The following is a 26,790-nucleotide window of genomic DNA, read 5'->3' as shown; positions in this document are numbered from 1 at the left end:
GTGGATGTCCACTTCATAGAGGGGGACACTAGACAGACTCGCATATGCTGAGAGGGACAGAACAAGTTTGGTCAGGGCGCCGTGTAACTTCTGAGTCAGGTCTTTTAGCCGCATTTCCTTGTGTGGTTGCAGGATGGGTCTGTGTGGAAGCCCACTTTCAGTGTCTACACCACATCTCTGCTGCACAAGTGCAAGAGAGGCTGAGTGTTGGAGGGCAGAGAGCACGAGCACAAGGACTCTGGTGTACAACCACTTCTGGCCAGATGCTGCCAGAACGACACCAGGGCCAACTGCGCCAAGCACACCCTTTAATAAGACGGAGGCCCCTGAGCAGGTCCTTCTGGTGTCTACTCAGGGGAGGTCACAAAGGAAGGAGATAAGAGCTGTACCTACTCCGTTTAGATTCTGAAAACCAGCAAAAATGAACTTTCTGTTCTCTGCAGGGACTATAGGCCTTAGCCTGAGGAATGTGGGGGTTTGAGCGAGATTGTCAGTTTGCCTGGAATGTCCTTACTCTTTGTAGCTGCCTATCTACATCTTGTACCATGTAGTCAAGGGTTCCTTGACCTGGAGACCTAGAGAGCCATCTTGACCTTCTCACTGAAGAAGCTAATGTGTAACTTTCTGGGGCTCTAGAACTTACTCCAGGGGCCTAGCAGGGACCTATGGTTTCCCACTAGGCCTTCTGTGATCTGGGGGCTCAAAGAAGACATCCCTTAAGGAGTTACCACTTTTGGCGAGGCTGGATGCTGATTGAACACTACTCCTCTTGGCCCTGTTTGTTTTTCCGCAGTGTAAAAAAAAGGTCACCCAGGCCTCTTCTCCCTCAGAAATGTTCCAGAAAACCTTTCTGAGCAGATGAAGACAATGTCCCAGAAGAGCCAGGAGAAGGGGATGTATGGGATGTATGATGCTCACTATGTGAAGAGGTTCAAGTATCCCTGCAACCTGTCCCAGGTTACTGTGAAGGTGAAAATGAGGAACTTGAGATCCTCCAAGTGGGCCAGCCCTTTCTTGTTTGCTCTGAAGGAGCCACAGCCAGGTTAGGTTGCAGCTGGGATCTGATTCTGAACATATGTAAAGATCGAGGTTGCTGCTGCTGCTGCCGCTGCTGCTGTAGCTACTCTGGTAGCTTACAAGAGCCCTGGATTAAACACCAAGGGCTCTCATATTGGTGACTGCAAAGCCAAAATAAGCATAGTTGAGACATAAAGAGAGGAGAAAGAATGACTAGCTGCAGTGTGCAAGAAGAACACGGTGACATCTCAAAAGTAATGACCCTCTCAAAGAAAGCAAGGGGACTCTATTCAGGGAGCTTGAGACATATTCTAGACATATTCTAGATGAGTAGGTCCCCTCCTGATTGTGATCTGTAAAGGAGGACATGATATTGCTAAGCATGCTCAGTAAAGATGTCCACAACACTTCTGAGCATGCTCAGTAAAGGAGTTCACTACCTGCCTAAGCATGTTCAGTGAAGGAATACATTATAGTCCTGAGCTTGCTCAGTTTTAGGTCACAAAGTTCATGTTAAGTGATGGACATAAATGCCTGTGGGCATGGACAATTTGCACTGTAATACTGAAACTGAAAGTAACAGAAGGGACACTTTGAAGGTGCCTTGATACAGGAGTTTGCCCTGGAAGGGACCTGTCTCACTTCATGCCTGACAGTATCCCAGTGGACAATGGGGTCATGTTGCCTTCTCTAGGGCACAAGGCTCCCAGGAACCTGTTTGGGCATGAGCAGTCACTTCTACTAGATTTCATATTCAAAAACTACTAGTGAGCTATAGCTACATCACTCACCAGATGGGCAGTCCACATGAATTTACCTCATGCCAGAAAGCACCGTATTAATATACAATGACATAGTTTATGTCCCTTATGGCTTCCACATCTCCATTCCTTGAAATGTGTCTTCAAGGGATTTAAGCATGGACCCCACCCCCAGCTTTTTTGCAATGGCTTCCCCATGCCTTTGTTCTTACCCTGTGAGAGGAGGATCTGATGATAATAGACTTGCCCGGACACAGCCATGAGGCTCAAGACAGAGTTCTCATCTTCAGTGATAGGCCATTGTGCTGCTAAATCGTGAGAGCACACCCTTCCTTCAGTGTGAGGCTTCTTTCTCTGCAAGGACCAACTTCCACACCTGGAGAGGACAGAGGTGTCCAAGTGCTACTAACTGTCCTCTGTGTTCTCCAGGCTCCTTCCTGCTGTGGCAGGATACTGTGTCCTTGTTGGCTCTGCCTGACAGGCTTCCAGCTTCTCCCTGGCAGCTGCATGCTTCTGAACTAAAATAAAAACAAATAACAGTAATCAATAGAAATGCTATATGCTAGGTTCATGGCAAATTTAGGGCGTAAGACACCCAGCAAGCTTCTCTTATAATAACAGCTCCCAAATGCTGAGCAAACCTTTTACTGGCTTGCAAAAAGAAAATGAATAAAAACTATTAGAGTAGAAATGTGTCTTTGAGTTACCTTTTCTGTTCCATGTGCCTTTCCAGAATTCCTATGAAATGGCTAGAGGTTGGGCATGTTGACTCATTCCACAGACCTGTGTGCTAGGTGTGGTACCATGTGGATCCTAGACAGACTACTGCAGTAGTCAAGATGCTGTCCTGTTCTCAGAGCTGAAGTACAGTGGATGAGAGACCAGAAAAGGGTGGGGGAGCTACTCAGAGACAGGGCACACACTGAGCATGCTCAGTCCCAAGGCCCCAGCAGAGTCTAGAGGAGTGTCCTGCGGTGGCGAATGAGGAGCTGCAGAGTCCAGAGACTCTTCAGAAGATTGTTCTGTTGCCTCTGCTTTGGTGTTGGTGATTGAATGCAAAGCCTGAGTGCACATTTTGCCCTTGAACAGACCCCTGGTCCATAGTCTTTTGTTTGAGGTTTGTTTGGAGATAGTCTGTCCAAACTGGTCTTGAATTCCAAGATTCAAGCAATCATCCTACCATGAAGCTGGGACCACACACAAACGACAACTCCCAGTGAGAACTCCTCTTTTTAACAGAAAATTCACCAGCCTCAATGAATTCTTGAAATAGTTTGTCTATTTAATTTCTGTTTTTTCCTTTTTTTTTCAACACTGGGAATCAAAGCTGGGCCTCACACAGTTGAGAAATGTGCTCTCTCATGAACCTACACACCCAGCTGACCCTATGCCAATGTGAGACTTAGTAACAGATCAAAGCAGAGAAGCATGCTGGGTAGGGAGTGTTCTATCTCTGAACTGCTTGGGTTGGGAAAGACTTTTAAGCCCCCAAAACTTCTCACAGCCTAGCCCCCAAGGCTGGACATGGGATGGAAGGAAGCAGTCTGAATACCATGGAAACAGAGAACTGAGTCATATTACAGTCCATCCTTCCCTAGAACAAAGGCACACTGCCTGAAGCAATGTGAGATGATTCAGTCCCTGCCAGACCAGCTCATGAGAGCATTATCACAGGCTGAGGTCCCTGTAACTATTGGGAACTAGATGACAAGGAAGGGACAGGCATTGCTGATGGAATGAGGAATGAGAAAGGCAGTGTCTGATGCCCAGTCACCAGGCCAAATAAGACTGGGCTTGCTGGAGAGTAAAGAGAGGCTGATGCACTACTGGGCTCTCAGAACCAGGCTGGAGCTTTGGTGGCTCTGCTGAGCCCCATGGTGGGAAGTGACATTTGCATGGTAGGAGAAGTCCTGAGAAGATCAATGACTCCACTAGGTATGGAAATGGGGTTTGAGAAGTGCAAAAAGCAGCAAAGAAGGGAGGCAAGGAGGACAGACGGGTCTGTCCAGGTCACTCAGAGCCAAATGTGGCAAGAGCTATGTCAAGTGGTTCCTAAGGAACCTTCCACGGTGTGGAGTGCTGTGCCAGTGAGCATCTGGCTTTGAAGACTGAGCAGCAGTTCACTACACTGAGGCAATGAACTTGAACCTTGGCAGAGAGGCAGCAGTGTTGGACTCTGCTGGCCCCTGATACCTTATAAAGGTAGCTCTTAAAGTTTATTCTAAAAGCAGCCACAGATTGTTGGTACTTGTGAATGGAGCTTCCTATGTCACCAGGGAAGAGAGGAATGGGAAAGAATAAGAAAGGAAAAGCCTGGTTGTCAAAATGAAGGCTTTTAAGGCCAAGTTTGGGTGGAGGTTCCTGGTAATTAGAAGATCAATTTAGAATGGGAAAAGTCCCATCATTTATTTTCCCTCATGTAGCCTTGAACTCACTATGTAACCAAGGACAGCCTTGAACTCCTGATCCTCCTACCTCCATCACCCAAGTGCCAGAATGTGGTACCTGTCACTATACCAGTCTCCAAGAATTGGAGACTTCCTTAAGCTACTAATCACCACTGTATCCCCAGACCCATTATGATCAATCCCACAACTACAATGACAGAAACATGCTCTTCTTTATAAGACCTCTGCTGGCCTCAAAACTGTGTCAAGTAGTTCCTAAGGAAGCAGTCAGCAGAATGTCAGTGCTGTGCTAGTGATATTCTGGAGGCTTTGAGTGAGAGGGCAAGCAAGGCTGGTCTCAGATTGTACATATTGAACACATCTTCAAAAACTCATGATGAGGGGCCTATTGTCTCTCAGTATGGGGTCCGGGTGGGTGTGCCACCAACCCAGGAAGCCACAAGAACTCTCACACACTCCTGCAATTCCCAAATGCACTTCAATTCATCCAGACTACCCAGGATCCAGGTCTCAACAGGGTCCCAATAGTTAAGGGTGATAAAAGTTGAAATTTGGGGTCACTCATACCTTCTTGGATTTCAAGTATCAAAACCCTAATACAGCGCAGTCAAAAGTCTGAAAAAGGAGGTTGTGACACACACTATGGTGGACCTCGAGAACACTGTAGTAAGTGAAACCAGCCAGGCACAAAAGGACAAATATAGTATGATTACACTTATATGAAGTCCCTGGAGTTGCCAGAGTCACACAGACAGGGACAAACAGGGAATGATGAGGTTTGTTCTCTAGCAGCCACATGCATGTGACCACATGTGAATATTCACACACACACACACACACACACACACACACACACACACACACACACGCACAATATTTTATCAAAAAGAAAGATGTTGGAAATACCAGGAAGTGTCTTCCTCCAGTATGTCTTCCCCCAGTAGTGTGGAACAGTCAGGCTCTGTCATTTTCCCAGAGAGGACTCTGGCCCTGTCCTTAGCCTGCGTGCATGTTGTGAGGACAGTGGTGGCCCCAGGTTACAGCATGAGAGACTCTGGAAAGCCAGGGAAGGACAATGACTTCCTCATAGCCCAGTGGCTGACAAGGCCATCTAGCCATGTCATATGAACAGAAAACAGAAACAAACCTTCACACTAAGCAACCACAAAAGCCATCCAGTTGCTAAGTTCACACTTTGGAAGAAATCCACAAACTTGAAGGAAAAGTCAAACTGCCATTCCCTGGGTTTACAGACTTCCTCTGCCAATCAAACTATGATGTGACCACATTGTGCTCCTGACTTCTCACAATAAGAAAACATCCAGCTTCTCTCTTGCAAGGGTCAAGATGATGCAAAGACGATGAGACTCCATAGCACTGAGTCCAAAGCTAACACAGTCAGGTCTGTGTGTTCTGGGATTCAACCAGCTCAGCTTCAAAATGGAGGAGGTAACACTGGGTCCTATGAGCGCAGTACAACTCGACCCATAACAGTCGAATCTGTACTAAACACACACGGACCACTGTCCTTATTGTTATCCCCTAATGAATACAGTTGTGGTGGTTAACAGGACCTAGGTTCACCTAAGAGACACACCTCAGGTCCTATATGCAGTGGATGCTCTCGATTAGGTTAACTGATGTGAAAAGACTGCCCTGCCTGTGGGAGTCCCAGACTATACAAAAATGCAAGTGAGCTGAGCACCAGGTCCATCTCTCTGCTTCCTGACTGCCACTGCAATGTGACTAGCCACCTCCTGCTCTTACTGCCGTGCCTGCCCTGCCATGGTGGACTGTAACCTCAACTAAACAAATACTTCTGTCTTATGGTTCCTACTGCTGTGACACCATGATCATAGCAACTCTTATAAAGGAAAACATTTAACTGGGGCTGACTTACAATTTCAGAGGTTTAGTCCATTATCGACACGGTGGGACATGGCAGCAGGCAGGCAGATACGATGCTAAAGAAGGAGCTGAGAGTTCTACATCTGGATCTGAAGGCAGCAGGAAGTGAATTGAGACACTGTGCATATTTTGGACACAGGAGACCTCAAAGCCCACTCCCACAGTGGCACACTTCCTCCAGCAAGGCCACACCTACTCCAACAAAGTCATACCTCCGAATAGTTCCACTCCCCCTCTGAGTTTTCCAGGACCAGTTACATTCAAACCACCGCACCTTCCTTCCTTGAGTTGATTTTGTCAGTATTTGGTCACAGCAACCAGAAAAGTAACTGATCAAACAGAGCAACTATGTATTAACATTCACATTGTGTTAGATACTGTGAGTGTTAAGCTGAACTGTTTGATCTAGAGATGACCTAAGGGATTGGATTTTCCTACATAGTGAACTACAATCTGATGAAAAAAAACAAAACAAAACCCTAATGTAGCAAAAAGTAGTGGAGTCTCAACCATTCCCAAACAGCCAACTAGTCCATATTCAAATGAGAAATACAGGAACTATAAGGAATGACACTGTCTCTTTACCTTACTTTCTGTGCCATAAATACAGCCCACCCATGTGGTGGGCAATACAAGTGGATCCATTTTTGGTCTATGATGCTATAGAATTCTGCACAAAGTGACAACACTGAAGAGGGGCCTCAGTGGCTAAGAGTGCTGGCTATTCTTCCAAAGAACCTGGGTTTGATTCCCAGCACCTACATGGAGGCTCACAACCATCTACAACTGCAGTTCCAGAGGATCTGATGCTCTCTTCTGGTCCTCACTGGTACCAGGCATTCCGTTGGTTCATGAACATACATGCAGATAAAACACTCATACATAAAATATAACTAAATTTTGAAAAGTGTGCAAAGTAAAGCTGGGTGTTGGCTCCATGGTAGAACACTTGCCTAGGATACAAAAGGCCCTGGGTTCAATCTTAGCTATGAAAAAAATCTACAGAAATGTATGTTTTAATGTTGACTTTTAGAATGAAAAACTGGAGAAGGAGTTAAAGCATACAATACAGGTGCATATGTATAGTTGAGCACGAACATACAGCATTTTGTACAGGGAGTTAGACCTGTGTCTAAAGCACTTTGGCATGCATAGGGAGAGGTGGCTAACATGCAGAACTAAATCTCTTTGAGCACTGAAAGGAGACAGCACACACCCAGAGTATGGCTGTAAAATGAGCAACTATAGAAATTAAAATGGAAAACAGAATGTGGTCAAAGTCCAGAGTATGGCTGTAAAATGAGCAACTATAGAAATTAAAATGGAAAACAGAATGTGGTCAAAGTCCAGAGTATGGCTGTAAAATGAGCAACTATAGAAATTAAAATGGAAAACAGAATGTGGTCAAAGTCCAGAGTATGGCTGTAAAATGAGCAACTATAGAAATTAAAATGGAAAACAGAATGTGGTCAAAGTCCAGAGTATGGCTGTAAAATGAGCAACTATAGAAATTAAAATGGAAAACAGAATGTGGTCAAAGTCCAGAGTATGGCTGTAAAATGAGCAACTATAGAAATTAAAATGGAAAACAGAATGTGGTCAAAGTCCAGAGTATAGCTGTAAAATGAGCAACTATAGAAATTAAAATGGAAAACAGAATGTGGTCAAAGTCCAGAGTATGGCTGTAAAATGAGCAACTATAGAAATTAAAATGGAAAACAGAATGTGGTCAAAGTCCAGAGTATGGCTGTAAAATGAGCAACTATAGAAATTAAAATGGAAAACAGAGTGTGGTCAAAGTCCAGAGTATGGCTGTAAAATGAGCAACTATAGAAATTAAAATGGAAAACAGAATGTGGTCAAAGTCCAGAGTATGGCTGTAAAATGAGCAACTATAGAAATTAAAATGGAAAACAGAATGTGGTCAAAGTCCAGAGTATGGCTGTAAAATGAGCAACTATAGAAATTAAAATGGAAAACAGAATGTGGTCAAAGTCCAGAGTATGGCTGTAAAATGAGCAACTATAGAGATTAAAATGGGAAACAGAATGTGGTCAAAGTCCAGAGTATGGCTGTAAAATGAGCAACTATAGAAATTAAAATGGAAAACAGAATGTGGTCAAAGTCCAGAGTATGGCTGTAAAATGAGCAACTATAGAAATTAAAATGGAAAACAGAATGTGGTCAAAGTCCAGAGTATGGCTGTAAAATGAGCAACTATAGAGATTAAAATGGGAAACAGAGTGTGGTCAAAGTCCAGAGTATGGCTGTAAAATGAGCAACTATAGAAATTAAAATGGAAAACAGAGTGTGGTCAAAGTCCAGGCTTTCTGTGTGTCACTGGCTTTATTAAACTATCCAGTGGAGCCCTTTCTGCAGAACACCCCTGCTCTCTCTCTCCCTCTCAGAAGACGAGGCACAGAAAATCAGGAACTGTATCAAAGGCAGGATTGGCAGGTGCAGGCAGCTTGGTTCTGGAGAACTGTGAGGGTCTGCTTACACTAAGGGTTTAAGAGAAAGTTCAAGAACAAACAACAGCATGGACCACCCTCTCCATGATAAATGATCTGCAGTTCATGGCCTCTGACCAAGAGTGTATGAGGCCACTTTCCTCTGATGAGAAATCATTATAGAGCTCTACAGCGTCTCTCATAGCAAAGAAACTGCAGGCATTTCCATTTGGCACATGGTTTTAAAAGCAAACTTTTAGGGCAATTTCAGACATCATCTGCTAGTTAGCAAGGGGTCTTCTTGCTGAGGAATGGAAAGCACCTAGATCTATGAGCCTTCAAGAGGCAGACAGTCTTCCAGGAAGATTCCCCACAAGCAAAAACCATAATAGGATGTGAAGAAGTCCAGGCCTGTGCACTGCCCGGCAGCCCCCAGGCCGCTCTTCTCTGCTTATTCCAGGGCATCCCACCTGGAGCAGGCAGATGTCTGGAGACAAAGATGCTTCCAAACCCAGGGATATCTGCTTCAGAAGAGGCTTCTCTAGCGATGGCTGAGTAAGGCATCAAGCACGTCTTTGTGGGCCAGGGTTATCTCACTCATGAAGATTTTTTTCTAGTTCCCCACAGCCAGACATTATGCAGACAGTGAACAACCGTGGAACCCAAGGCCTTCTAAATGCAGCACAAATGACACATGTATAAACTCACAAAGACTGAGGCAACATGCACAGGGTCTGCACCAGATGGAGAGAATGATCAAAGGGGAACTGGACACACATCCCCGTCCCTAACCCTGAAGCTAGCTCCAATTAATAACCACTTGCAAGTGAAAATTCAGCTTTCTCCAAAGGAGTCTCACTGGAGAAACAAACCACTTTTAAGGGTAGGCCCCATGCCCAGCAGTAGTTGCCAACACAAACAATTCAACAGCATCTTTGTAGATTCTTTGCTTCATAATGTTGAGTCAGGGCATTCTTTTTGTTTTGTTTTATCTTACAGGTTTTTAGCATATGTATCATTGTGGCTTTGGGGTTTATGTTTTTATGGGACTCCATGTGCATGAACATGTGTGTCTCTGTGTCTATATGTATTTCTTGTGCCTTCCTCCTTGGCTCTTTTTCTTCCATTTGCTTTGTCTTATTCTGTTTGCTATTTTTTCTATCTTATCCTATTTTACTATTATTCCTTAGAGGCCTGTTTGTTTAAAAAGGAGAGACATAAAGGGCGTGGATCAGAGGGCTGGTGGGGAAGTACTGGGAGGGGCAGGGAGGGAAACAGTGATCAGGATGCATTGTATGAGGCAAATCTATTTTAAATAAAATAAAATAAAAAACAAATCTTGGAAGTACACAGAAACAACCAATGCCACACAGACAGCATGCTTATGCAGAAGTGGCACCCACATGACACATGGAAGGGCACCCATGCTAAAGGGGGCACCCCATGCAGAGGGACTATTCTGGGATATGCAGCCCTGACCCTGGATCATTGTAAGTATTCCGATGGGCACTGTTCCCAGACTGAGACTCTGCTAGCTCTAGCTCTTCAGGCCTACTGAAGCAAGTTCTTCAGGTAAGTGTTGGGTAGCACAACTTCCCGTCAGGACATACACCTAGGATCACTCCCTTTCCCAGTCTTTCATGCCCCATGCATCAGTCCTCGGTTCTCTTCCCAGGCAAGCCTTATCTCCCTTCCCTCTGATCAGCCCCCACTGTCCTGAATGTAGTTTACTTCTGTCCCCCTCCAGGTCCACACCTATACTTAAAACCCCTGACAAACACATGCTTTCACGAGACAATTGGACTGTCTTGTTTCCTTTCTTGGGATCCTGCAGATGACCTCCTAGCCAGCCTAAAAGTACACATCCTTCTGAGAACTCAAAGGGACTGCCTCTGCTCTGGGGAATCTCAGCTCCACCAGGTAGCTGCCCTGGTCTTTCTGCTGGGTTTGGTCAATCCAAGTATTTCCTTGCTCTGAGATGAAGATACATACTGTATTGTGTGGCCTTTCCACAAGTTCAGCTCAAAGTCCATCTCCCTGCAAAACTCACCCTCTCAGCGAGGAATTTGGTGTCACCTACAAGAGGTCCCCTGCACCACCTACATGCTTTACCAATCTCTTCCTAACACTGTATCTCTGGCAACTGTAATGCCCTATCTGTTACTTTATTACCCTCACTCCACAAATGAGATGACTCCATGATTTTCAAGAAATGGTTTGGTGGTCTTTTATGGCTTGCATGTGGGTCCCACCTACAAATGGATACTGAGGTTTGGTCCCCAATGTAACCCAATGAAAGGCAGAGGGTCTTTAAGAGGGATGAGGGCTCAGGCAAGATGGCTTATCAGGTAAAGTGTTGGGGGCAAGTGAATCCATGTAAATGTGGGAGGAATGTGCCTTCTCTACAAAATTGTTCTCACTTCTGAATATATGCTGTGGTATGTACACATCCCAACATCCCTACACACATCATATTCAATATGAGGGGCCCTTGAAGGTCTTACCTAACCACTGAAGTCTCCAGCTTCAATAGAGACATATTGGTCCACAACCAGTAAGACAGATAACCCACCTAATACCTAGTAGTACTTACCCAGCATGAAAGGGATACACAGCAGTGGGAACACACTTTCTGTAGGCTTTCGATGGCTACACTCTGATAAGGGTATTCTAGTCCAGCAGCTATCCCACAGAGGATTCTCAGGGAGTTTGACATCAATGAAGACTCAACACATCTCATTGCCTGTCAGAGAAATATCACAGACAACACACCATGGAAGATACAGTCTTGACAGTTATCTTTCCACCACACCCAGCCACTTTGACATGTACATGCCTGAAACACATAGAGGTTGAAGGAGCATCTATGTGACTAACATACAGAAAACTCTGAGTCCATCTGCATACAGAATAACCCAAAGTCAACACTGAAGAGAACTCGTTGGTCCTAAAGCATTAACTAACGATCCAGAGTAATGCCATAGCTTATGGTCAATAACCTGATGAACCAGTAACAATTCACACAGGCTCCAACACATGCAATTCATTGTTACCTGAACACTTTTCACAAAACCATCTGAGCATATGTATTATATACATAAGTGCATGCATACATACATGGGGGCATTCCAGTACATAATAAGATATCCTGTGGGGGAGGGGACAAGCCTTAGCTTTTATATCATGTAACATCAGCAGGAAAAATTTAAACCTACCAACCTAATGCCACTGAACACAGAACTGGAAAGAGATGAGCATCATCTGCAACCAAAGCCAGCTCCTGCACACCCATGTCCTTCTCCACGAATATGGCATACAGTCCACCTGCTCCCCATGTCTCCAAATCACAGCACACATTTCCAGAACACACATACTTCCTAGGTTGTGAACGCATGTATACACCTACTACCTATATCCTGAACACACAGATATACCGGGTGTTACTGCCTAAGTTCTAGAGAAAAAACAAGCAAAACATCTAATTACTCTAGATTATATATATAGGCCCTTGCTACAACTTTGAACACACAAGCAACAAGTGCGTCTTACAAATATGTACAACAAAGATGACCAATAGGAACCCAATAGACATAGACTCTACAAACCACTGAGCACAATTTTCTCATGTATCACCCCAAAACACATCCACAGAAAATTTACAGTACCCAATAAATATACTCCACAATTCCTAAATGTACACACAATCTCCACAGCACCTCTGATTCCAATCACTGACAAGGAAGTATCCATATCTACCATAAAACACCTGCATGAGCCCCAAGAACTCATATACATCTAAAGCCAAAAGCAGCACATACTTATCTAACATACAGGACCAAACACAAATACTAGGAACACAAATACAAGCAAAAATGCTACCCTGAATAAACATAAAGAGAACCATAAACCCACCTATATACTTACAGACTCCAAATATGCACATTCACAAAACCCATGAATGGCTAGCCAAACACTCAGATACATACTCATGGAATAGAAAATTTAATACCTCATAAACAGAGCCCTGCCTGGGTTCCATGCCTAGCACCAAGATGTGAAATAAAGAGAGAGACACCCCATAGACAACTACATAAATGACTGTACACCGATTTCTGTACCGTGTCTATATACATACAACTACCACACATACATACACACACACACACACACAAACATTTCAATTACTTGAATATATATTTCTGTAAAACACTATACCATATTTCACACCTAAAGAATATAGCCTCCTAAACTTGTCCCTTAAACATCAGTATATACTAGGTGTATATACCTAGAAACACTCTATCGTTAACCAAGCTTAATATATTACTAATATGCCTTAATCTAATTTTCCATGTTACATATTTCATGTACTTACCTGGATCTATACAAACTCTTTTAATCTCCAACACACACAGAAGTGTTAGGATACCATTTAAAAATCACCTTTTCCCATATCCCAACCCACAAATCCAGCAGAAGCCCCTGCTTTACCAGAGACCACACTGGTACCCAGAAGCCCAGGTAAAGACCCTGCCTACAAACCACCAAACTCAGAGCCTGCCAAGCTTTCCCCAAAAGCACCCCATCACCATATCCCAGCCAACAACTCTGGCAGAATACCCCTGCTCTACCAGAGGTCACACTAGTACCCAGAAACCCCCAAGCTCCATTAAAGGCAACCAATGGACAGGCCACTCAGGCCAGACAAACAGGGAGGAAACAGAAACCAAGGGATAAAACACACAACCAACAAAGACAAGCCCAGAAACCAGCACCTAAACCAATAACTCTTCTAAACCCAGAAGCAAAGAAGCCAGTGAAAAACACAACAAAAGTCATGACAATGTCACCATCTTACTACAGAAAGTTCTGAATAATTCAATACAGATGAAGCATACGAAAATGACCTTAGGGCTGGAGGGATAGCTCAGCCGTTAAAGGCTAGGCTCATAACCAAAAATATAAGAAAATGACCTTAAAACCAGCTTTATGAAGATTATAGAAGTCTTTAAAGAAGAAAGAAAGAAATTCTTTAAAGAGATCCAGGAGAATACAAACAATGGGAGGAAATGAATAAATCCCTTTTTAAAAGCTAAGAAACAAAAACAAACAAGTGAAAGAAATGAATAAAACTGTTCAAGACATGAAAAATGAAAATAGAAGCAATAAGGAAAACACAAGCTGAAGATGAAAAATGTAGGTAAACAAACAGGAACCACAGACACAAGCATCACCAACAGAATACAAGAGATGGGAGAGAGAATCTCAGGCATTGAAGATACAATAGAAGAAATTGATACATCAGTCAAAGAAACTGTTAAACCTAAAAAAATTCCTGATACAAAACATCAAGGAACTCTGGGACACTATGAAAAGATCAAAGCCAACTAAAAGGCCTAGTACTCAGTTGTACAAAGTTGCTAACATCTCTGTCTATCAATGGAGCTACAGCAAGGAGCTGTAGCATGGCAGATCTTTCTGTTTACAGGGACAAGTTTCATAAGTACAATAAGGATGACTCACCATTTTCAGTGATAGGGGCTATTTTGTTTAAAGGTAATGATTACAAACACGTAGAAGCTTCCTGTGAGTGTAAGGGGCACAAGTAACACACTTTCAATTTTTATTTATTAAATTCTCCTATACAGGTCAAAAGTCAGGCTATCTACAAAACAATGGGAGAAGCCCTGGTCCAGGCACTTACCTATGCCAATGGTATAAAAACTCCCAGGCTTCTGGCTGGCCTCAGGAGGGCACTCAAGTCACAGAGGGCCACACTGCCTGCAAGATACAAGAAACTAACACCCAAGGACAGCAACAGTGGTGACTGCATGCCCAGAAGTTAGGCCCAAGTTTCCTTTACCTTACTCTCTCTGTAATGGACACTGCCATAATCAGCCGACTGACCACAAGGACGCTGCTCCTCTCCGTGCTTGCAGCCCTCCACATTGGCGCTACCATCTGCACGCTTGCACCAGCATCCTCCGTGCTTGTACCAACTCTCTCAGCACTGGTGCTTGCGCCCCAGTCTTCTGTGCTCGCTCCCTCCATGCACGTGCTTGCGTGCATGTCTCTTCCTGAGTGGGTGAGCAATGGATGGACTCTGAGAGCCACTGGAAGACGAGAAGTACCCGCAGAAAAGGAAAGACAAACAGTGCACTGTGGGTGACACCTCCCAGCCTAGTCACAGAATATCTGTGGCCATCCCTCTTAAAAACCAGGGATTATAAACTTTCCAGTCATGCATTTAGCATCTTCACCTGGCAATGTTGAAGAGGTCTGGCCTAAAGCCATCTCCTGCTGACCACAACATTTTGGATGATTATTTGTTTTCTTTCTGCTTTTCAAAGAGCAGCTTGTCCCCTCCCCAGACCATCTCAAAGTTCCACTAAGGAACACTTCCAGAAAAAAAACTTCAGAACCAGGAGATGAAGATACTCCTAGACATGATCTGCTCAGACTCTGATTCTAGAGTCCTTCCTATGACACCGCTATGTTAAATTCACCTACTTCATCTGAGAGCTCTGCAAATAAAAGTCAGTCTGCAGAAAAATGTCGCTCTGCCAACAAATGTCTGTTACAAACACTTCCTATGAAATTTGTAATTATACCTTTGAGACTCGATAGTCTGGATCGCTATAAACCACTCATTGTATCCCAAACCTCTGTCACAGTGAGAACACTACTGACTCCTCATGCCCCGCAGCTCTCTGGATTCTCAGTCCACATCACCCCTCAACCATTTCCTAGCAACCATTCTTGTCACAGCACAAAGTGAGACTACTACTGTCTCCCAGCCTTATGACACTGATAAAGCGAGACACACAATATCAAAACAGAAACCAGATAAGCTTTCTTTAAAGGGTTGCTACAATGATAACCACCCAGGAAGGCACCTGCTCTTCCAGTTATGATCTGTATGTGCCTAATAAGCACACTATCAGTGGAAACATCCCAAGCCACATACGTGTTTAATATCCCAACTATCAAGCATTATAGCCTTGAATATCTTACTTTAATCATGCTCAGAACACACATTAGGGTATAACTAGGCAAAATTGTCTAACAGTTTATGATTGACCCTGCCTAGCACTGGTACCATGAGAACATCTCTAGGCTGTAATAATTCAATTTTGCAACTCACTTCCAGTCAGAGCTAATTGGCAATATAACCCATAGTCTATATCTCAACACAGCTACTTTAGGCAGTGATCTTTAACAACATAACTCTCACAAAGAGCATCTCACTCAACCTTTTTTGGTTGGATTCTATAGCATCTGCCATGGTGACAATAAGTGGATTTCTTCCCACATGTTTTACTCATCAATATCATCCAGAGTTATTCAGTATTTTAAAAGAATCCACCACTAATTTGAATATAAAATAGCTATTTCAGTAAAGAAACGCTAACTGCTGAAAGGGTAAAGGAGGAAACTGAGACAGAACAGAAGTAGCAACTTCAGAAATCCATTTCATTCCTAGGGATGAGGGGAAAGTGGCGACAGCAGAAATGTTCAGGCTTAGATCCAAACCCAAGCAGAAGTAGCAAACTACAGAGCACTGTGACCTGTGACAGGTAGCTGCAGCCTACAGAGAAGCTGGGCCCATTTTCCAGAAGAGCTGAAGAACGCTTAGACCAATAAACCACTGTCAACACTTTCTGGTTGTCTCGCAGAAGTCAGGTTTTCTAGAAACTTTCTCCTTTGCCCTGTGTAGAGAGGTCAGAGGTGGGATTTAGAATTAGAAGCAGGGGAGGGGAAGGCTGAAATTTAATAAGAAGGGAAGGGGTGGTGGGTATGAGCACAAGCAGAGAGTCAAGAGCCTCCTCCACTTCCGGTTTCCAGTACACTCATCCAGACATCTCACCAGGTAATCCCAGCACTCAGAGGCAGATAGACCTCTGTGAGTTTCAGGTTAATCTCTACACAGAGAATTCCAGACTAGTCGTGTCTACACAGTGAGACCTTGTTTCAAAAAAAAAAAGTATTTTGGCAGACTGAGGAGATGGTTTAGTGGATAAGAGAACCCAATGTGTATGTTTAAAAGACCTGAGTTTGGATCCCCACCACCCATGTAAAACTCTTGACATAGCCACACATGTCTGTAACCTAGCACTGGGGCAGAGGGGAAGGTTACCTGGTGTCAGCAAGAACAGCCATTTTGGTGAAGAATATCTAACTGTAGAAAAATTGCTACATAACAACAGTAATGATAATAGTAAAATCGAGGCCAGAAAAATAAAAGAAACTCTAAGAACCAATTAGAAATTCTGCCGCTGAAAACTAGGTAATTGTGTTCATTAAAATTTACTAAACAGTCTCAACACTCAACATAGCAGAAGAATTCTGTAAACAGTCAAATTACCCTTCAATCAAGAAGTGAGCATAAAAGCACTAGCAAATAAAGAATTTATGGTTAGCAAGACCGTCTCATAATAAGAACTAAAGAAATTCTTTCAGTATGGAAGTGAATCATACCAGGTGGTAAATCAAATTCCAACATATAAGTGGTAAATACAGAGGTAATAAAGTCTGCATAGAAATGAACACACTCAGGAGGGCTTGTTGTCATATAAAGTATTAAAACAATGTATCGATGGGTTTCCATTATAGCTATGTAATAAAAATGGCAAAAATGGCCATTACAACGCAGAGGAGGTAAAGCTAACAGCTGTGTTGGAACACTTTCTCTGTTTTATCAATGCTAGGTTACTATTAATGCGAAATTAGTTTGTGTACATCAATAGAGCATCTAGTAACTAGCAAATAATATGACTTAATAAAATAGTTATATAGTACTAAAGGAAGCAGGAAGAGGGGGGATGAAACAGAAAATGTCAGAAAGAACTGCAAGGCTAACCACATCAGTAAGCACTCTAAACATGAACAACCTAGACATTGTTGTTGAGGGGGAAGGCTGACAACCTTAACAAAAGAACAAGTATTTGACAAGGGTTCTTTTATTAGTGTAACCCAGGTGGGCCTTGAATGTGAGCGTTCCTGAACGTCAGCTTCCCCAGTGTTGGGAGTGAGTGTGGGCACTTAGCTCACTGACATAAAGGGAGAGCGTGAAAACTATGCTCTCCAGTCCAGGAGAGGGAGGGAGGAGAAGCAAACAAGAGAAAAGAAAGAGGAGGGGAGGGTAAGTGCAGAGGAGGAAGAGAGGGAGGGAGGGAAGGAAGGAAGGAGGGAAGGAAGGAAGGAAGGAAGGCTGGTTGCTCATCCCACTGGGACTGCAAATAGAAGCTACATTCATGGAGGGCATGAGTCTGTATGTTGAAAACCCCAGAAACCTCATTAAACAAACCAAAAGTAAATAAAGTGACCAGAACTAATAAGCAGTCTTACAGGTTATAGGAAATAATGCTACTGTTAAAATTATGTTCCCAGCATGCACCAGACACACACTCTTGCTTGTCTAAGTCTCTGGGCCTTCGCCAATTACTAGCCAACAACCTGGTCAGTGGAATGTCATTTGCCAGGTCACAGCTGTGGCCGAACACTCATGCCACGGCAGCTCTCGCCTCCCAGGCTCCCCTTTGCCCATGTCTAGAGTCACAGCAAATGAAGAGAGAAAAGGAGATGCCTGCCGCCTCCCTCCTCCCTCTCAAGAGCCACAAGCTAGAAGTTTGAAGCCTGATAGAGCACAAGTGTTACAGAGACAGTTCCAGTTGTCCCTGCTCTCCACCCAGCAGCAGATTGGGTTCTTGCGCTCCTGAAAGAGAGGAATTAAGATGAGACATAGTATAAGATCAAGCATCCAGATTTTAACCAGTAAGCAAAAGTTGACCTAGCAGAATGGACTCATTCCTCCTGTTCCTGTTACCTTTTCCTGTACCTCCCTCGGAGTGGGCACATAAGGGACAGAGGTGTGGTTCTCTTAAAAGTCTCTGTGTGTGTGTGTGTGTGTGTGTGTGTGTGTGTGTGTGTGTGTGTGTGTGTGTTACGTATATAAAATGCAAGAATATGTGTATTCTAAATACACCTATAGCTGAAAAGTTTATTAGAGGGAAGGGTAGCAGTATTCTGAATACACTCCCCTGGCTAGGAATTACCCAAGGGAAACTGAAGCCGTCCCAGCCAGCCAACCAATGCCACCTACCACCACCCTATGGTGCTGCTTCACAGTCCACACCAGCATTGCACCCTGCCTGGACATGAGCTGACCCATCTGGGATCTAACACCACACTGTCTTTCCATCTTGAACAAAAATAAATCGATACCATTACGGGACATGAGCAGGTCCAACTATTACTCTTTAGGTCCTATTTGGGGTCCTTATTTGTTACTCCCTCAAGGTACTAGCCTCCTGCCTAACACAAGAACAATGTGTCTTACAATAACAAAACACCTGGAGTGCACAGGCTGGTTAATGCCATCTAGACACCATCTGCCCACCACAATCACAGAGGCTCCACTCAGGCAAAGGGAGAATAAGCCTGCACCAGCATACTTCAGCAGTGTTAACTGGCGCCATCTTGAGCCTTGTGGCTATGAGCTGTATGCCTCCGTGGACACCAGACAAAGCACAAAGCAGGATCTGACACGTAGCAGTGCATGGGGGGCTAGGAGCATCAACAGAACCAGTACCTGCAAGCAGCAGAGACAGGGGCTGGCCAGCAGGAACGGATACATAGCAATGAGGGTTGCAGCACTGTGGTGGGGCAGGTGAGTGGCACTTCAGACACCTAGAACTTCCTGTGTCCAGGGGGACCAGATGCAGAACACTGTATGTGCAGCTCCAGTAGTTGAAGCCAGAGTGGGTGGGGGAGCCGTGTAGCAGGGTTGATGCTGCTCTGCTTTGTGAGATGCTTGAGGAGGAAAGTTCAACTGACTGTGATACATAGCAGTGTACAGGGAGGACAGGGACATGTCCCACAGGGCCAGGCGCCTGGCACCTGGCAGTATGTGATGGGTGGGGGTTGATTCAACAGTCTTATACCTAGCAGGGTAGGGGGTGACTTTGGCTCTAGGGGCGGAGATACCTAACAGGACCTGTGCACACTGTGACAGGTGTGACAGGGGGCAGGGGTTGGGAAATACAGTGGTACACAGCAGGACACACACGACACCTAGTATGTGTGGTATTGTGGGGAGGGGATGCATCCAGCAGCTTTGCTGGGGTGAAGGTCGGCTCACATAAATTTCTAGATACCAGGCCCTCCTGGCCCACACTCCCAAAGAGCACTGCTATTTATGCGAACTTGCAACATTCCCCTCCCCTGCTTTCAAGACCCAGATGCCTTGAGTGGTCTCAGGCCCTGGTGAACACCCTATCAATCACAACACATTCTCTGCTGCAATCCAAAATATACTGCAACCCAAATACACACCCTCACCCTAGGCTCACATTCGCACCCACTGCTCTACCACACACACACACACACACACACACACACACAGGCACACACACACACAGGCACACACGCGCACACACGCACACCAGGTCCTGCCTGACAATACCACACCACCACAGCCACTGCTTTATGTATACTGTTAATATAGGAGTCCCTGCTGGTACCACCCTGGCACCCTACATTCACTGTTATGTATCAAGCCCTCCTGGACACTCCCTGGCATCCCACATAATACTACTATGTGTCAGGGCCTGCTGGACTAGACAGCTCCCAACTGCTGCCAGTCAACATACACTGGACATCTCCTTGCTGTCCCTGCAAAGAAACAATTTCACATCTGGTACTTACCCTACCACAGGCCTTAATAAATACCAACTCATCCTGCTTCCAAAGCCATCCATGCACTACTAGGTACTGGGTCCTACTGGATACCCCTTCCACAGCCACTAAGGCCTGGACATACTGTGCGACATCAGGCCTTGCTGGACACCTACCCAAAAGTCCCACAGCCCCATATATATCAAATCCTTCTGAATCCTCCATTCCAGATACATATATTACATTGGGCCCTGCTCAATAAGCCCCTTTTCCTACACCTATATTGCCACCCCAAAGCGTTTTTAATTTTCAGTTATACTGAACACTCCCTGCCACTGCCTGCTAGAGTATGTGGGCAGCAGAAGCATGAGATGTTGGATCAAGTCTGAGCCTAGCACTGTATGTATGGCTGTAGCGGGAACAGGCACAGCATCAAGGGTCTGACACACAGCATTTGTGGGCAAAGATGCCTAGCAGGGCATGAAAAAGTAGCAGTGTATGCTGGCCAGCAGTGCACAGAGGAGGGAGGGCTGTGTCTATCCTGGTCTGAATCTAGCCTGCCCTGTGGGATGGAACCTGATACCCAGCTCTTCATGTGGCTGGAATATCCATCACGGCCTGATAGCCGGCTTACACAACTGTAGTTTGGGCTATACCCAGCAGGAGTATTGTGAGGTGCAGCAGATGCTTCCAACACATTCTGATACCTAAGTTTATACTGGGTAGGAAGTTAAATGGACCCTGATACCTAGAAGGGGAAGTGGGGTCCCAGAGGCAGTGGGGCATCCAGCAGGCCCGATAACACTGTGTATTACTGGGGAGCAGTGGAAGAAGTTCAGTGGTGGAGATGAAAGGGTGTCCACCAGGGCCTCATACATAGCAAGGTCAGGGTGTGTGCTATAGGAACTTCATCTTGTTTTGGATGTTGAGCGGTAGACCGAGTGAGGGGATGTCTAGCAAGTGTGATGTCCTAAAAATTTATTCAGATTGTTGTCATGGGGTGTCCAGAAGGGCCTATCACTGGGTGACCGGAAAAGGAATGTCCAGCAGGGCCTGATAACTAACATCGTAGTAGATCATTGAAGGAGGATGATACCCAAGACAGTCGTGACAGCTGGCCGTAAACCTGGGCTTCATCCCTGTGAGTCTGTCAAGCAGAGCCCAGTAAGTAGCAGTATGTTATGAGTACAGTGCATGGGAGTCATAGCAGTGCTGGATACCTAGCAGTTAACGTGGGGCTTGGTCAGGGGTCATTTAGGACCCAATACCTAGAAATACATGTGATATATATATTGAGGGCTTATCCAGCATGGCCCAATACCTAGCAGTTAATGTGGGTCTAGTGGGAAATCACGAGTGGCCCAATTGTTAGGAATGGATTTGAGGCAGTGAGAGTTCGTTCAGCAAGGCCTGGCACCTAGCAGTTCAAGTGAGGTGACATGGCAGTGGTGCCCAGCAATGCATATACCAGGTGGTATATGTCAAGGCAGGTGCCCAGCAGTAAGCTAGCAGGTTATATGGGTCATTGACAGGAGTGTCCAGCAGGGCCTGATGCCTATCACTGTATCTCAGGTGGCACTGGGGTTAGAGGTTGTCTAGCAGGATCTGGTACCTACAGTGTTGTGTGTGGTACAGCAGGAGATGCTGTCTACCCAGACCCAAGAAACCTATATAGTGCACTACATGTCCTTAAGGGGCGTCCTACATGTCCTTAAGATAACATTGTATGTAGGCTATGAATGGGGTGGGGATGAGCATGCACAGCACATGCAAATTTCTAGGTATCAGGCCCCAGTGCTCACCCCATTCCACTGTATCTGTCAATACAGATACAGATACAATCAGATCCAGTTGGACAGTTCCTCACCTGTCACACATAATGCATAGGATATCAGGTCTCACTATACCACCACCTGTGAACTCCTGCCCAAGGCTGACTCTTTGCCATCCATCAGAATGTTGTCTGGTTTGATGTCCCCATGTACAAGACTGTTCTCTTGGCAGTAGTTTGATGTCACTCTGTGCAATACTATTCTCATGGCAGTAGTTAACTTCACACACCATCTGTGTGAAGATGCGGTGGGTCTCTTCTTCCTGCAGACAGCCCACCTCCTCAATATGGCTCACCAGATCTCCCTCGGCAGCATGTTTCATCACCATATAGGCATGTTCTCTGGTTTCGATGATGTGGGACAGCTTGATGATGTTTGGGTGGTCCAGCACCTTAGTGCTGTGAATTTCAGTCCTGCTGTGAGAGTCATTTCTCTCACCCTCTCCAGCCTGCCCCTCTGTGTGAAGGTGGAATACCTCTGTAGAGCTGCCAAGGGTACTGAGGCTGATGCGATGGTCCCTAAGGGTCACCTCTTCAGAAGAGCTGGCCTCCAGGTCCAGTTACATCGTCTCCCTCCTCTTCTTTTGCCTGCAAGTTGCTTGAGACTTTCTATCCTAACACCAACCGACAAAACGAGAATAAAAACATGAGAAGCAGAGCCAGGAGGAAGGTTTACAGGTTTCAGTTCCTACATGGAATGGAAAGTGAGAGAGATGCGTGATGGTCTCACGTGCACTTCAGGGTAAGAACAAACTAAGCCCCCAAAGCAGTAACTGATAAAACAAACTGAAGATGAGGCTGACCTTGGAAAAGCAGGTGATAAAGAACACCCCAAAAGTACAGAAGGCCAGGTTGTCAGAAAAGATGAACTAAACTGACAAAACATCACCAAAACTAACCAAATGAGAAGATGCCAGGGGAAACTACAGACAAATGAATGAAGGTGACATTACAGCAGATACAGCAAGGCTCTAGGAATCATTAGGACCGATTTTAAAAACCTACACTGCAATACATTGTAAAAGGAAGAAACAGACAAATCTCTAAATCATATAAAATACTTGAGTAGATCAATAGCAAGCAATGAACTTGAAAGATTAATGTTAATTAATATCAACAACAACAAAAAAAGGCTAAGGCCAGACATATTCATGGATGAAGTTTATCAGATTTTTGTTTGTTTTCTTTCAAGACAGGGTTTCTCTATGTGGCTTTGGAGCCTATCCTGATACTCACTCTGTAGCCCAGGCTGGCCTCAGACTCACAGAGATCTGCCTGCCTCTGCCTAAGGCATATGCCACCAACACCCAGCTACTTTATCAGATCTTTAAAGAGGAATTAACACTAATGTTCCTCAAACAAGTCCATAAAATATAAAGAAGGAACACTTCCCAACATGTTCTACAAAGCCAGTGTTATCCTGTACCCAAAAATAGGGAAAGCAGGCTGTCTCTCTGAGTATGGCTGTTTACTGTCAGGTCTGAAGACCTGAGTTTCATTCCCAGAACCCACATGGTGGAGAGAACTGACCCTACAATATGTCCTCTGACCTTCACATGTATACACCAACACTCACTAAACAGAACTTTCAAAAATCTAAAAATACATCGAACTAAATATTATACACCAATCTTTATGTAGCAGATGTGACAAACCTTCATGAAAGTACTTGATTCTGCACACTAGTTCAACAACACTTTTAAAAGGTCATGTTCATGATCAAGATGAGTTCACTCAAAAATATAAAGCCAGTTAGAAATACAGAAATTCACAAATAAAGCATATGAAGAGGATACAAGATAAAAATGCACTTAGCCTGAAGAATGACATTTTGCCATTTTCCAGAAAATAAAAACTAAAGATGACAGTTTTATATGTGACAAGCCAAGACAAAACACGGCTTGCTTTCTCTCTTATGCAGAATCTGGAGGATTTGGGGGAGCCTGAACATAAAGGGGGACCACTGGGGACATGAAGGAGGGCAGGCGTCTGTTTCCCTGGGATGCTCCACAGTGTGCTGGGCAGGGAGCAGGTGTCTTAGTCAACCACACAGTCCAGACACTGCTGCACAGGGTCCTGGATGGTTCAGAATCCAGACACTGCTGCACAGGGTCCTGGATGGTTCAGAATCCAGGCTCTCGCAACCCAGAGCTCTTCACTACCCAGTGAGGAAAGGGCCAATGCATAAAACCCAAACCAAAGCAGTTCGGGCAAACAGAAGACAGCAAGGCGAATGACCCACAAAAGCAAGACTACTAACGGAAGAGAGCAGCAGACCAGGCTGTACTTGGGTGTTGGATGAGTAGACCAGGAGCACCACTCTGGAAACCATGGTGTCACAGCCGCCTCGGCGCACTATTTCTGCCACTGCGATCCTTAACTACCACAAACCGCTCACCAACGGTCTCAACCACCTCGCACCAACTGTTAAGTGCTGATCTAGGACCTGATTGGTCACAGGTCCACAAGTCAACCAATCAGACTAGCTAGCCAACCAGGACCCTCCTGACTGGTCATGTTAAAGTCATGTGACATTCTTTGTAGCCAGGAGGCTCTTATCTACACCCCAGATTAACCCCAGCAGGGTTAAGGAGTGAGGAAGGTTCCTTTGCTTGCTCTGTGCTGTTTCCCGAGGTGTATCTGCTATTGTGCACCTCCCCTACCCACTGCCTATGTCCTCAGAACTCATAGTTGACTTCCGATTTCAGAAAACAAACTTATTTCTGAACGTCAGATTTGGGGTTTTTGCTCTCAGAGTGTAGTCCTCCCTGAGCAAAAACTACCATCAGTTATTCAGTCAATAAATGTTTACTGCTCACTAGGGATCACCTGCTAGGTCCAAGGGGATAACAAGACTGATGGCCTAAAAGGAACAGTGAATCTTTGTTAAGAAGCCTGCATTTATGTCTCAAGTGATTACTGACTTTTCCCTGAGAGCCCCTCTCTTCCTTAACAAGTGTGCTTCCATGTATTTTAACATCTTTAATTAGGAAATTCCAAAGTTGCATCATAGAGTAGTCATGACTTAACGTCTTTGGTTTGGGTCCCAAATATCTTTAAATTAAAAATTATTCTCCTCGGTGCCTTTTCCCATTCTGTGCTCTGCTTTTGTGATGGGTCATTTTAATCCCATTTTTTTTCTCAGCTGTAGCAACTTCCCCAAATTATTTATAATTCCTCCTGTACTTTTAGAAAATACTTTCAATTGCTTGTTGAACTAAGTCTTCATATTTCTTGTGTGCTCTCTATATTTCCTCAGTATCACTCAGCAACTTTCAATTTTGGTTTCTTCTAATTTAATGATTTTATGTATTTTTGAGAATTTCATGCACAAGAAAGCATCTACATCACTCATGCCCCGCCCCTCTTGCACATCAGCTTCTCCCATAGAACCCCTCCCAAACCCATGAACTCTTTACTGTTACATGTGTGTGTATATATAGGTACAGTGTCTTACCTTCAAGTTCTGGGAGGCAGCAAAGGGCAATGGCAATAGCCCATCTTGTCTGGGGGTCTCTTGGACTCCTCTAGCCAACACCACAAAGGGAGGTTTCCTTGGCGCAAAGGATTGCCCCTCAGCACCTCCTCTGCACCTTCAGTGGGCTGTGTGTAATGTGTGATGCTCAAGGTGGAGACACCCATACAAGGACACCCAGACGGCTGGAGGAATGATGTCACAGCAGCAGAGCTCACCCCTACACATCTGAGCTACTGCCTCTGCCTGTAGCTCCCTGTTGCTCAGGTAACAGGTGATGGCATTGATCTCAGAGTTCATTATCACCCTTAAGTGCTGGAACCTGGCCTGAAGGAAATTTGTGAAAAATTTAAGGCTCCTGTTGGCTTGACCAAAGTGGAGCCTTACGTATATGTGGGGTGGAAGCCGTGTGTTTTCCGGAGGGCCTGCTACCCAGCAGTGCATTCAGGATGGCGCCTCTCTGGACCACCATTCCTCATATACTGTTACACACCAGCAATTGCTACATACATCACCCCCCTGCCATCAAATCCCCAAATATACTGCTAGGTACCAGGTCCTGCTGGACTTCCCCTCCCCCATTGCTGCAGCCAAAAGTACACTGATTGGTATTCCTCCCTGATGGATGCCCATAGGCACATTGCTTCCAAAAGTGCACCACTATTTTGCAGATGTTGAGGGCCATCCCCAGTCACCTCCATATTTAACTCGTAGGAATCAGGTCTAGCTGAGAATCCCTTGCAGGACGGTGAGCCGCATACACTACTGGTTACCATGCTCTGCTAGACACTCCATCCCCACAAACACTGACATTACACTCTTGACCCACGTACACTGCTAGGCATCGTCCCTCTTGGATGGCATCCCGATGCCTCTGTTCCACTAAACTAAGAACGAGGCCTTGCTGGCCACCTTATCTCCCTTATAACCCACACCGTGCAAGGTACCATATTCTTCTGGATACATACCCCCTTGCAGCTTCATATAAAGGGCTATGTATAAATTCCAGCTTGGTACCTACCTCCATGCCACCAAAAGTGTTGTGTAAGGCCTTGCTCTCAACACCATGTCCCACCACCAAAGTCGACATACATAAATTTCCAGCTGTGCTGTTCACCACCTTCAACACAGGCTGCTCTCAATGGTCTGAAGACAGGATCAGAGTGGAGTCATGCTACCTGCCTGCCTGGCCCCCAGGGTGCTACAAAGGCATACCTCTGCCTTCTCCCAGTCTGCCTTTGCTCCTATGGACAAGTGACAACTA

The 26,790-nt window shown here is 44.9% G+C and overlaps 1 long non-coding RNA gene across 3 annotated transcripts; it reads right to left on the bottom strand.

Moving 5' to 3' along the window:
- Positions 1–1,885: 1,885 nt before the first annotated feature.
- Positions 1,886–25,728, bottom strand: LOC121143651. 3 transcript variants are annotated; one of them, XR_005880932.1, is made up of 4 exons: positions 25,509–25,728; positions 22,088–22,665; positions 11,138–11,287; positions 1,886–2,296 (listed from the first exon to the last, which is right to left on the bottom strand). It is a non-coding gene; the product is annotated as an uncharacterized LOC121143651 (long non-coding RNA). The 3 variants fall into 3 exon arrangements; XR_005880931.1 differs by lacking the exon at positions 25,509–25,728 and adding an exon at positions 24,312–24,407; XR_005880933.1 differs by lacking the exons at positions 1,886–2,296; positions 11,138–11,287; positions 25,509–25,728 and adding exons at positions 16,555–18,259; positions 24,312–24,407.
- Between the last annotated feature and the right edge of the window lie 1,062 nt (positions 25,729–26,790).

This window comes from Mesocricetus auratus, unplaced genomic scaffold, assembly GCF_017639785.1.
Source record: "Mesocricetus auratus isolate SY011 unplaced genomic scaffold, BCM_Maur_2.0 Super-Scaffold_100013, whole genome shotgun sequence".
In the NCBI taxonomy this organism is placed as follows: domain Eukaryota; kingdom Metazoa; phylum Chordata; class Mammalia; order Rodentia; family Cricetidae; genus Mesocricetus; species Mesocricetus auratus.
This window is presented reverse-complemented; position numbering and strand designations above follow the sequence as displayed.